This window comes from Musca domestica, unplaced genomic scaffold, assembly GCF_030504385.1.
Source record: "Musca domestica strain aabys unplaced genomic scaffold, Musca_domestica.polishedcontigs.V.1.1 7, whole genome shotgun sequence".
Taxonomy (NCBI): domain Eukaryota; kingdom Metazoa; phylum Arthropoda; class Insecta; order Diptera; family Muscidae; genus Musca; species Musca domestica.
In genome coordinates, this window is record NW_026712383.1 from 18,846,586 (window position 1) to 18,861,037 (window position 14,452).

At 35.6% G+C, this 14,452-nt stretch overlaps 1 protein-coding gene across 1 annotated transcript in view; it reads left to right on the forward strand.

Moving 5' to 3' along the window:
• LOC101894038 (neural cell adhesion molecule 1-B) overlaps positions 1–14,452 on the forward strand; it is a 503,351-nt gene that overhangs the window by 87,361 nt on the left and 401,538 nt on the right. The window lies entirely within an intron of this gene.

Genomic DNA, 14,452 nt, shown 5'->3' on the forward strand with positions numbered 1-14,452 from the left:
AAACTTGGAACTAAATATTGAATGTTTTGCCACCGGGCTAGAACCCATTATAAAAAGTATCAATTTTTATCAATATATCGAATATCGGGAGGCACCGTTATATGGGACTATACAAAAAAAGAGGACCTATACATACAATGTTTCGCCACCGGAGTTAGAACCGTTTATGACCCACAAATACAAATTTTCAGACAAATCCGAAATGAAAAAAATGTGGCAAAAATCATCAAAATACCGAATATCGGGAGGTACCGTTATATGTTGTCTATACGGAAACGTGGACCTATACATGCAATGTTTCGCCACCGGAGCAAGAACCCATCATGATCAACAAACACCAATTTTTTAAGCCAAATCCGTGATAAAAACTTGCAAAAATCTTCAAAATATCGAATATCAGAAAGAACCGTTCTATGGGGTCTATACCAAAACGTGGAACTACAAATACAATTTTTCTCCAGGTAGAATCCATTATTACATACAAATACCAATTTTAATACAAATCCGTGGGAAATGTGGCAAAATCTTCAAAATACTGAATATCGGGAGGTACGTTATATGTGGGCTATACGAAAATGTGGACCTATACATGCAATATTCAGCCTGTGAAACTAGAACCCATTATGACCCACGGATCATATACCACAATCTACAGTTTTGGTAGAGCCGCCATATAACGTTACCTAACGATATTCGAGGTACCGTTATATGGCGGCTCTACCAAAACGTAGACTGATATATTTCATTTTCAATACCAACCATCTTAGACACAATACAAATTGTTCTACCAAATTTTGATGGTCTACGTAATAATATAGGCTGTATCGTGATTTCAACAGACAAACGGATAGGCAGATAGACGGACACCATTAAATCGACTTAGAATTTTATGCTGATTATGAATATATACACTTTATGGAATCTACGACGAATATTAAGGGATGATGCAAACGGAATGACTATATATTGTCCTCCCTACCCTCCTTTTCAAGGTGGAGGGTATAAAAATGGGTGCAAATGCACACGCCATAGAAAAAAAGTATTGAAATGAGAATCATGTGAATAAACGTTTAACAATCGTTATTGGTCAGATGTCGGCGATTCATACACATTCAATATCTTTACCTGTCTCGAAAAATTCCAATTTTCAATAATTATTGGGAAAATCCAGCAGATAATGAAAGAAAGGCTAAAAGAGGAGACACGTGTATCGGAGTTTTGAAAGTCTAAATCGAAAAGTAACCAAAACAGAGAGGATTTTTTTGTAAATTTTCGAATTTAGATTCCTCGAAATTCATGCATTTTAGTCATACAGTGTCTTTTGCAATATTCTCAGCCATTTGGCTAGGGAGGGTATATAACATTTGATACGGCCAAAACCTGCCTCATTGGCCCTAGGTCTCTTTGGACAAAATCCGTTTCAGGAAATTTAGAGTCGAGCGATGTCAGTCCGTTTGTCTGCTGGATGGTGAACACGATATTCGATTTGGTACAAACTTGGTACATCGTAATTTTATTATCAAATTTTGATCGAGTTCGGAGATGGGCAAGATCGGTTCACTCCTTCTTGTACCACCACACAATATGTCAAAATTTCAAAAACAAAAAAATATTTTACTGCACAGAAAGAGAAGGTATTATGCGATTTTGTTAAAACTTTGTAAATCCAAATATTTGCATCAGTTGTAGGTCAGGTGCGTAAATGGACAATATCGGTCCACTCAAGTACCTCCCCCCACAAAAAGTCAACACTTTGACTAATTATTCTATACATATGTCACAATATTTTTATTATCCATGGTTTTTTGTGAAGATGGAATATATCGGTCCACCCCTTCTGCTAACTCCCCCACAAAGGATCCAAATTTTGAATATGCATGATCGGACAATTCCTTCTGCTACCTGCCCCACAAAGGGTCAACATTTTGAATAACCAAAACGATTATAAAAACCGAAATAAGCATCCGGGCTTCTTCATATTTCACCCATTTCATTATTTCTACTAACACAAAATCTGCTTTGAAGATAAGTTATATCGGTTCACTTCTTCTGGTACCTCCCGCACAAAGGGTCCATGAAGCTCTTAAAACGAACAATTAACATCCGATTCCATTCAGTCTTTGCACATCTTAATATTTTTTTCAACACTAGATCTGTTATAAAGATGGTAGAGACCGATTCATTCCTTCACCTCCCCCACAAAGGGTCATTTGAATAACCAAAACGATTCTTAAATCCGAAAGAATCATCCGGTCCTCCTCATATTTTACACATTCCATTAATTCTACAAAACAAAATCTGCTGTGAAGATGGGTTATATTGGTCCAGTTCTTCTGTTAACTTTTGAATATACAGGAAGCTTATAAAACGTGAAATTAACATCCGATTCCATTCAGACTTGGTACATTTTCAATATATCCATCAACACAAGATTTGTTATATAGATGGTAGTGATCGGATCATTATTTCTGTGGTACCTCCCTCACATTGGGTGCAAGATTTGAAAAACAAAATGCCCAAAGAAAGAGGAATAAGCATCAAACTCTCTTCAAATTTCAAATTTCATATATACAAACGTTTTTGCTTACACAAGATCTGTTGTGAAGATGATATATATCTGTGAACCCCTTCTGATACCTCACCCATAAAGGGTCACAATTTGCTATACTTTTATTTGTCATGACATGCGAAACAATCAGCTATTCTTTACAACTTGCTATATCTAAATAGTTCTCTTAATCAGAAACCTGAGATGAATATGGAATTTATGATTTCGCATAAAATTTTAAAATAAATTTCCAAAACTCCTACATATCTTAATGGAGGCCTAAATATCAAATTTAAGGATTCCAGCCCTATTCCTCCATCCAATACCAAATTTAATACTTTTCGTACAAATATAGGACGCATTTCCACTCCACCACCGCCAAATCTCAAACACAGGTACCATCAGTAATCTAAATATAAAATTTCAGAATTGTATCTCTATCCCTTCACCAAATATAGTACCATTTAGTACTTCTCGTAAAATTCCAAAAACACCTCGATATGTCCAGGCTACACATGAACAGCAACCATAATACCAGAATTCAGATTTCAAGCACTATCTCTTCTCACATTATTAAATTGTACCAAATATAGTACTATTTAGTACTTATCGTGTACAGATTTCCAAAACCACCTCTCTATCACAATCAAATCACTAACAGGAATCCTAACACATAATTTCAAAATTCCAGCTTCATAAGTGCGCTCTAAACCAAAACTGTTCCAAATTTTCAAGACCACCTTCATATATCAAAGTTACTTTCCAACCTTTATTCTCATACCAAATTTCAAGTTTTTAGCTATTACCACTTTAGAACTCTTCGTAACATAAAGGTTTCGAATTTCCTAAACCCCTTTTATACATCTATCCTGCAATCCATCAGTGACTCTTATTCCAAATTCTATTTCATTCTAGTCCAGAATAAAGTATTAGAGTTTTAGTAAATTTTAGCACTTTTCGTACGAATTTCCAAAAACCCAGCCTTATTCCACGCGTATGCACCAAGACTGTCCCTCGCTTCAGCCTGGGCGTTGTTTCTCTAACTTTCTCTCTCTAAATCTAACATTACGACTGCGAGTCATATATTTTGAATAATTTGAGCACATTTTCGTACAAAATTATTGTAACATGTCATTTGGCGTTCTCATTGAGTATGTCACCTTCCCCCACGAATTTCAAAATTTGGAGCTCATTTCCCTCTAACCCGATTTCAGATATTTAGCAGGTTTTGACCACCTATTTAATCAAAAACCGATTCTTTTTTTTTATGTTCCTACTCAAAGGCGACAAAATTCAACCTAGAGATCCGATTTACACAATATTACCAACGAATGAAAAAAAATCGCGAGCGGATGTCCTCGAATAGTGTGAGTTTTACAGGAAATTTACTCTCTTATGTGGGAACCCTCGAGAGAACTTCTGTATGAAAACATGTGTTGGGACCAAAATATTTGAAACCTAGTAAGAGAGGGTGAGACCATAGAAAAATTAATGTATAAACCTAGAAATGATCAGGCCGTTGCGCAGCTCATTTGCGAAAGTCGAATAAATCGGCCTTCACGCAATATATGTATTATTAGTGATAAAAGACTCTTTCGTCCTCATCTAGAGAACATTTAGGGATGGAAATTTTTCCAAAATCGTCTACAGAAGGTCTCTAAAATCTAATAAATATTTAGGCAGCCTTCTCCTTTAGATAACCCTACACATTCTCACTTTGTTTATCTCCTAGTTATTTCTAAAATCAAGCATGCTTTGTTGTTAAAGATAGCTCGATTTCGAGCATATTTTTCTCCCACATCAAAACGAGTGGCTTAGAGAAATAGTGATATATCGATATAATTTTTTTACTCGCAAGAAATCGAGTGAGACTAGAGAATTAAACCTGGAGTTCTGTTTAAAAGAAGAGAAAATCAGCATAAATATAAAAATAATCGTTGCATATTTTTCGGCATCTAAATTATGACGATATATGATTTCAAAATCGAATTAAATTGAGGCGAGCAGATATATCAGGTCCATTGTTCTTGGAATTATAGTCGATGTCGATACCTCCCACCGAAATGTTGACGAGAATAAAATTCAATGTTGACGAAATTTTCAGTCTATAGTTCCTCCTACGATTAACATTTGTAGAAGGATTATGCAACAGGTTTCTGATTAGGCCCTGAATCGTAGTTTTTTTTTTTTCATTTATCGACTTTCTTCAGGTTACCAGTTTTTATTAGGGTGACACTTTTCTCACATTGCAGCAAAAAATTACAATCTCTGTATGGGTCACCTTTGAATGCATATGGAAATAGTCTGAAAATTCATGCCAGAATTTAATTTTATTATAATTTTGTAATTAAATTATCAAAAGCAAAGAGTTCACCTTTTTTGGTATAACTATGTTTGTTTAATTTTACCCAGTGTATCAACGTATTAAGGTCAGTGTTTAACACTTCCAGGAACAGCATTAGCATTCCCATTATTTTTCAAAAAAAAAAAAAAGAGAAAAATGCTTTGGATTTTTTAACACTTTTTCGCCTGTCATATTCTCCGTTTGTTTATACTTTTCATTCTCATTTCCAAATGCAATTTCATTCGTTACTCGGCGTATTTGTGGTTTATATTTTCACTAACGTGCATGCACCCACTACCACTACCACCATTACGAAAAAAAAAACAAACACATGTAAGTGAAATATATGAATGCAGTCAAGAAGGATCACCGAACCGTAGAACAAAAACAAAAAAAAAAAAAATACACAAAATAATAATAACAAAACTGAAAAAAAACTAACCGTATGCAAATTTATCCTCCATTTCCATTCGAAACGTTAAGTGTTCTCCTGCAAAAAAAAAAAAAAAAAAAAAAAAAAAAAAAAAACTCGTTTCTGCATTTCATTCAACAGTAGTTGCAGTTCAGCTGGGTAGTGAATGGCCAGACAGACAGACAGACAGCCAGCCCGGCACTTACTATTGCAACGTTACACTGTTGTTTTTGTTACGCCATGGATTTTATTTACATAAGTTTTATCTTTAGCTTCGCATCGTATTTTTCCGCAATTGTTTTTTTTTTCTCTCTAAAGGTCTGGAAGCCGTCCCATGTATTTTTGCACCATGAAATGTGGCTGCCATTCTTATGTGAGTTTTTTCGTTTTTTTGGAAGAGTTCGCTTGTTTTTTTGGTTCCTTTGCCTCAGGTCCTGTCTATGGTTGTTTTACACCATGGATTTTTTCCCCCATTATAATGTGTTGAAATTCAATTTGACGTTAGATTTAAACAAGTTTTTTTGGTTGCTTTTTATTTTAGCTTTTTTTCCTCAGCGGGCGGATTTTCCACATATTTTTTTGGGGGGAGGTTGTTTATTTTTTCCCTTAAGCTGGATTTTGATAATGATAGCTGGATGATGATAGATATGTTGATTTGAGTGTAAATACCAGACATGAACATTTCAATGTGGAACGGCAGTAGCAAAAAGATATAACGTTGTTGTTTTTTATTGTTGACCTGTATATTGTTTCTTATTAACTTTATTTTGGCTTAAGGTCAATTGAAAAACATTAGTGTTTTATTTTTATAATTTTGATTTTTATTTTCCGATATTTCGACTGTCTTCGACAGTCATCTTCAGGGAAAAAAAATTTTTATTGAGAAAAGCAACAGTCTTGTTTCACCGTCTATGCTAAAAGTTTAGCATAGACGGCTAAAAGTTTAGCATAGACGGTGAAACAAGACTGTTGCTTTTCTCAATAAAAATTTTTTTCCCTGAAGATGACTGTCGAAGACAGTCGAAATATCGGAAAATAAAAATCAAAATTATAAAAATAAAACACTGATGTTTTTCAATTGACCTTAAGCCAAAATAAAGTTAATAAGAAAAAAGATATAACAATAACGAAGAACAAGAAAAACAAATAAGGAAGCCGAAGGCTAGGAGAAGGCTTTGTAGGTAAAGACTTCAAGGTCTTCTATGGACGATAGAATAATTCCAACTTTTCTTTGTTCAATAGAAAAACCCTCAGCTTTTCTATGAACTTTCAGGTCTTTTGTAGGCGATAAAAAAACCTTCAGCTTTTCTATGGGCGACAGTGGAGCCTTCAGCTCTTCTATGGGCGATAGGAGAGCCTTCAGCTCTTCTATGGGCGATAGGAGAGCCTTCAGCTCTTCTATGGGCGATAGGAGAGCCTTAAGCTCAGCTATGGACGATAGACGAGTCTTCAGCTTTTCGATGGAAGATAGAAGAGCCTTCAGCTCTTCAATGGAAGATAGAAGAGCCTTCAGCTCTTCGATGGAAGATAGAAGAGCCTTCAGCTCTTAGATTGAAGATAGAAGAGCCTTCAGGTCTTCGATGGACGATAGAAGAGCCTTTAGCTCTTCTATGGACGATAGAAGAGCCTTTAGTTCTTCTAGGGACGATAGAAGAGCCTTGAGCTCTTCTAGGGACGATAGAAGAGCCCTTAGCTCTTCTAGGGACGATAGAAGAGCGTTTAGCTCTTCTAGGGACGATAGAAAAGCCTTTAGCTCTAATAGGGACGATATAAGAGCCTTTACCTCTTCTAGGGACGATAGAAGAGCCTTTACCTCTTCTAGGGACGATAGAAGAGCCTTTACCACTTCTAGGGACGATAGAAGAGCCTTTACCTCTTCTAGGGACGATAGAAGAGCCTTAAGATCAGCTATGGACGATAGAAGAGCTTTCAGCTTTTCGATTGAAGATAGAAGAGCCTTCAGGTCTTCGATGGACGATATAAGAGCCTTTAGCTCTTCTAGGGACGATAGAGGGGCCTTTACCTATTCTAGAGACGGTAGAAGAGCCTTTAGCTCTTCTACGGACGGATGATAGAAAGCTCTTCTATGGACGGACGATAGAAAGCTCTTCTATGGACGGACGATAGAACAGCCTTCAGCTCTTCTATGGACGGACGATAGAACAGCCTTCAGCTCTTCTATGGACGAACGATAGAAGAGCCTTCAGCTCTTCTATGGACGATAGAAGAGCCTCCAGCAGCTCTTCTATGGAAGATAGAAGAGCCTCGAGCTCTTCTGTGGACGATAGAAGAGCCTCCAGCTCTTCTGTGGACGATAGAAGAGCCTCCAGCTCTTCTGTGGACGATAGAAGAGCCTCCAGCTCTTCTGTGGACGATAGAAGAGCCTCCAGCTCTTCTGTGGACGATAAAAAAGCCTCCAGCTCTTCTGTGGACGATAGAAGAGCCTTCAGTTCTTCTGTGGACGATAGAAGACGACAGAACGACGATAGAAGGGCCTCCAGCCCTTCTATGGACGATAGAAGGGCCTCTAGCCCTTCTATGGACGATAGAAGGGCCTCTAGCCCTTCTATGGACGATAGAAGGGCCTCTAGCCCTTCTATGGACGATAGAAGGGCCTCTAGCCCTTTTATGGTCGATAGAAGGGCCTCTAGCCCTTCTATGGCTCTTCCAGCTCTTCTATGGCAGATTTGCGGCTATTTAGTGGCCAATAGAATACTTTTACCATTATCTGAATACTTTTACCATCCCTTCTACAGGTAAAAGAGGACTTCCGGCTCTGGTTTGGTTAATAGAAGCCTTCAAATACTCTTTGGACCATATAAGTGATTCAGCTCTTCAATGGATTATAGAAGACCTCTAAGTCTTCCTTGGACAATACAATACCTCCAGATCTTCTATGGGCCGTAGAAGACCTTCTGGTATTCTACTGATGAGCCTTAAATACTCAAAAATATGACTTCAATTCTCCTATTGTAACCCCTTATCTCACTCCTCTGCACTTTTGATAACGTTTTTGTTGCAGTTTTCAACAAAGTTTGCTGCAGTCATTGTTTTTGTGAGGTTCCTCATATTTTTGTTATTGTTCTTTTGATATATTGCCAGCTTTTGTGCAGTACTTGCTGCTGTTGCTGCAGTCATCAGACATAAGCAGTCTAAGATACTTCTCCATGTCCTTCATAAATGGCGACATGTTTTCTTTGTTTCTATTTTCTTAGAAGACCCATAAAAGTTTTTTATGTTGGCATAAAGTTTTTGTCAGCAAGTAGTTGGAGAGAAAAAAACTAGGTTTTTGTGCTTTAAATTCGAAACAGGGTAGATACCCCCAATGAACTTGTGTTTAATATTTTAAATTGTTTTCTATAATTTCTTTGTCTTGCATTGCATATTTTTCTAGTTTTTGTTGTTTTAATAATTTATTATAAAACCCAGAAACTATAAAACTTAAAGTTTTATGTTTTCTTTTTTGTCGTCCTCAAGAAACTTAACAAAGAAGGTTGCTTTGCTGGTCCATGATCTAACTGCCGACACATTGTAGTTGTTGCAGTTTAATGTTCGCTTTGGGAGGGTGTTAAGTGACACAGTTTCTGGCGCCCAACTACAGCGTTTTTAGTTTTCTAAGAATACTGGAGCTGTTGTTGTTGGACAATTGGGAACTTGAAAAGCATAATTCTAAAGGGATACCGCCAACACCATAAATAACAAAAGGACAAAATACCAGAAGCAGCGATAACAAGAACAACAGCAGCAACAGCTATAACAGAACTATAAACAACTGCAAGCTGGCTTTAGCCTGGCTAAACAAACCGTCAACAAATCAGCTCTTCGGGAGATGGTTTTATGAGCGTCTTCTTTTGAGATTTTTTTTCTTGCGTCTCCCAGAAACTTTAGTTCATATTTTTTATTCCGATTCATGAAGAAAAATCTTCAGCCCAGCTCTGCTCTTTTCATCTAGACTTAAGCTTTGCAGAAAAATTGTAGTCCAAACTTTTCCTTTCCTTTTAAAGTTCTTATCTCCATGGAAGCAATTGCTTGGCTATTCACAAAGCAATTCTGGACGATGAAGACAAAAGGCCCGCTATTTTTTTTTTTTTTTTGTTCTGCTGTTAAAGATTATAAAATGTATTCCTCATTTATAGTTTGCTGATTGCATTGTTTAGTAGCCTCCGTTTCTTGCTCTTTGTTGCCTCCGCTCGCCAGCTCGCTTTAAATTTCCAAGTTTTATTCTTCTTCCTTAAGTTTCCCTGGACGACAAAAAAAGAGTAATTGCCTGTAATGGCGTTCACAGCATCTAAGGGTAGCCGATAATAAATTGTTGCTATGGAATTCCAAAAAGTTTGTAAGAAAACGACGAAAAAAAAGGAAGAAGAAGAATGAATATGCCGAGCAAGGAAAAGTTTAGCAAATATTTTTTGTCACTTTTAAACAACGACGAACAATTTAGCTAACAATCATTATGACAGCAGGAATTTAACAGCAGAAATTTTTGTAGCGAAAGTGGGTCACTTGAAAATGCTTTCAAAAACTAATGGGAAATTAAAGAGAATGGCAGCGGAGAGAAATTAGTATTAAAGACAATAAAAAATCTTTAATTTTCCAAATAACGAATATTAGATAAAAATTTAATAAAATAGTTCCAAAACTTGGAAGCCCTGTAGGACAAATGTTAAAACCTACTAGTACCTTTTAGTACGAATTTCGAAAATCCCAACCTCATCGTCAAACTACACACTAACGCCCGCTCAAGATTCGCCTTATTTCAAGATTCCAGCCGTTTTTCTCGAAGTTGATGAGAGAAGCAGTTGTTTCTCTCTCGCTCTCTCTCTCTCTCTCGCTATTATCTCATAAATGCCTAGAAGAAAAGAGAATCTTGAAATTTGGTATATAGACAGGTTTTAATGGGTTGGTGGGCGTTAAGTGGATTTTTTGGGAAGTTCGTGGGTAGGTGGACGTTAAAATGGTTTTTTGGAAATTTGTACTGAAAGGTACTAAAAATTGCATTTTTTTAACCCAAAATGCAAATCAGTCTTAAACATGACTACTAATTTAACATGACTATTAATTTAAATATTCTCTTTCTGGTCACACCTTAGACGAGACATCATATAGGGTGGTGCTTCTGGAGATTCGTACTCTAGAAAAGGTACTAAATATTACCAAAAATTGTATTTTTGGAGTAAAATTCTTTCATTTAGAACTGGAATCATAAAATATTGCATGTAGGTCATTTTTAATGCGCAATATAAAGGTACATAAAAGGTAAAAAAAAAAAAAAATAGTTAGAACTGTAAAATGTAGCAGGAGGTACTACTACTGGTGAGAAGCCATAAGTCGGTATTTTTGGGAAATTCGTATTTCAAGAGTAAAAAAAAGTGCCCTTAAAGTATAAATGTCCAAAATTACAGCCCTATCTTATGCCTTTACAATTTTGCATGTGTGTCACTCCTCGGTACTTTGAAAGTACAATATATATATATATATATATATATATATATATATATATATATATATATATATATATATATATATATATATATATATAATATATATATATCATATATATATATATATATATATATATATATATATATATATATATATATATATATATATATATATATATATATATATATATATATATATATATATATATATATATATATATATATATATATATATATATATATATATATATATATACATATATATATATATATATATATATATATATATATATATATATATATATATATATATATATATATATATATATATGTGCAGCATTGTTATTGAAAGTTCGGAAAGGCTAGGTAACTTTTGCCGGAATGGTCTGAAAACCCCTACATTTTCGGTAATTCCCACTTCAGGGGAACAACAAACATTAAATAAAGTGTTTAGGAATTAAATTATCTATATCGATATCATCGAGAAATACATGCTGAGATAAGGCGGAATTTTTCGAAATTAGTACTTAAAGGGAACTAAATGAAGTATCGTAACTGATATTGGATACCCAATGGTTTTTGGGGGCTCTATCTGAGGAACATCACTTTTGAGTTCGATTGTGCTAGCAACATTAGCGATAATCCTTTACAGAATACGTGGTCGTTTTAATTCGCAGCAGATTGTTGAGGAGGCTGCAACCCAACAGTAATTTAACTATTCTCCTCCTTCGAACTGGAGGATGGTTGTATAGGATTTGCATCTTTTATATTAATTTTATCTTTTTTTGTTGTGGATAAGGTGCTCAAAGCCCTAACGTCAGTAGGTGTTACACGGGGAGGATAGAGGTTAGCTTCGATAGAAACTTTGGAATTGTTCTTACCTAAGCTTAACATATATTGGTCTAATGATACTTAGCCCAAGACATGTTTTTCTTAATTTCGTAAGGATTGATGCTTCTATAACCTTCTTCAAAAATTTAAAGCTTTGAAAAAGGTTACCATAAGCTTCAGTTTTACGGGGGAAACAGGGGTTTGTTTCTCTAAAATATCAGAATACACCTTCTTTGAACTTTTCTAAAATTGCTCTCAGATTACTTGTCCCCCTTTGAGGAGGAGGGTGGGTTCGTTGGACTTGACTCCTTTACCACGAATTGTAACCACGTACCAAATGGACATTTTTAGCTATGGAAAAGGTTCGCAGTAGGTTTAGTTTTACAATGGTAACACAGAAAACCTAAAGATGACAGAGGTTTGCTTCTACCGAAAATTGGATTCTTCAAGGTGACAAGGAGGTGACATAAAAAAAGCAAAAAGGCAAGCGCCATAATTTTTATATATATTTTTTAAATTTTATTGAATGAAAGCAACAAATTTCGGAAAATTTGTTCAAATTGGTCACCGTTGGCACGAATTACGGCCTTCGAACTGTCACACGTTGCCCGAATGTTGCTCTGCGGAATTTTGGACCATTCTCGGCGAAGCGCTTGCTTGATGTGCTCGACACTTTGGTATTTTTTAGTGCCAACCTTGCTTTCTAAAATAATCCAGACACAATAGTCAAAAGGATTGGTATCCGGAGATTTTGGTGGCCATTGTGCGCTGGAAATGAAGCGAGGAACCTCATTTTGTAACCATTCCTTGGTGACGCGTGCTGAGTGCGATGGTGTTGAGTCCTGATGGAACGTCTAAGGTCTGCGGTCAAAATGTTTGCGCGACCATGGCTTTAATACACCCTTTAGAATATTTTTGCGATAATATTCGGCATTTATTCTGATGCCACGGTCGATTAATATGAGCGGATAGCGACCATCGGCTTTTATGGTGGCCCACACCATCACCAAGGCCCGCGCTTGAGTTCTGGTGGCCAACCGAAGGTGCACATTTTCAGCTGACCTCTTTGGCAAGTAAACACGATCATTTTGGTTGTTTTCAAACAGCTGCACAACGAATGTTTTCTCATCGGAGAAAACCAAATTCGGCAGTTCACCATTTTCATCGAAGCGAAGCAACTTTTTAGTTCTTTTGAGTCTATTTTATTTCTGTTGCGGTGTAAGTTCTTACACTTTTTTGAATTTCAATAACTTTACCCCGAGCTCATTTTTCAATATTTTCTGAATAGAATATTGCGATGTGTTCAGCTCAGGAGCCATTTTCGGCCACTGCAACACGGGTTTCGATCAAATCGTTTTTTTACTTTTCTAACCATTTCTGATGATGTTGATTTTTTCTTCAGCCCACTTCCTCGAAGTCGGGCTACACTACCAGTATGACGATATCAAGCGATGTAACGAGACAGAAACTATTTGTTCACATTTAAATGTTGGAGAGCTCCAGCGATAGCCATTTGTGGTTTTCCAGCCAAATATAAAGAAATCACACTATCCCGCTTGAATTCCATCACGAATAGCATTTTTCTGGAAAATTCTCACCAAAATGCTTTTGTACGCTTGTAAACAATAAATGAGCTGTCACTGGAATAAGTTTAACAGCTGTCGGACGTGTGGCTTAGAAATGACAGCAGTCTGAAGTTGGTTACAGTTTTTTCGTCTCACCCTGTATATGTTCGTAAGACAGACTGACAGACGGACGGACATTCATAAATCGACCTAGAATGTGATTCTATACAGTTCATCAAAATGAACTCTGGGTCTATCTCGTTTCCTTTTGCCTCCCACAAACAAATGCACAATGAAATATTACCCTGACCACTTTGTGGTGTAGGCTATTAATATTAAGATGTCCTTTAAAAATATTGTTTAAAAAATTCTGGAATCCTCTTCCAAAACATTGTTTAAAAAATCCACGATTATAGTTATATTAGTCCCTTTAAAGTATTGTTTCATTCCTGAATGCAGGCCTACATGCGTATTTAAAAAAAATTAAAGAATTTTGTTATAGTCCATTAAAAATTGTACTAAAAATATGCACGATTAGTTCTGTGTTACCACTCATTAATGTTATAAAAGTCCCATAAAAATATTTTGTAGACCATCCACGAAAATAGTTCTCGTTGACCATCAAAAATACTGTTTACTAATCTGGGATTATAGCTGTGATAGTCCCTCAGAAATATTATTTAAAAATCTACGGAAAAAGTTCTGTTAGTCCTCGAAAAATGTTCTTTAAAAAATCAAGGATTAAAGGTCTAACGATTTTTTAGAAATATTTTTTTAATCCGCGATTTAAGTTGTGGTCTAAAAAGCTGACAAAAAATATTTTATTTTTAAGTCGACGACTATAGCTGTGATAGTCTTTCTAACTTTTGTTTGGGAAATCCACTATTATTGCTGAATAGTCCTTAAAAATAGTCAGGATAGTCCTACAAAAATATTTTTTTTTTTTTTTTGTTTAAAATGGGCATTCCTTTAAGAGTCCTTTGAAAATTGGATCTGGTTTAAAAATCTACGGCAAAAGTTTTCTCAGTAATTCAAAAATGATTTTTAAAAAATCCAGTTTTAAAGTCCAAAGACATTTAAAAATTATTTTTTATAATCCGCGATTAAAGCTGTAGTAGTCCCTAACATTATTTTTTTAATTGACGAATATACAAATTTGCTTTGTTTCAGAATCTGCAAGAATCTACTAGTTTTGAAATTCTTTCCGATACATTCTTGCAGTTGTGGAACAGATTATTGCTGAGATATCCCTTAAAAAATAAAAAGTCCTAAAGAAATATGTTTTAAAAATCCATGAGTATATCTCTAATA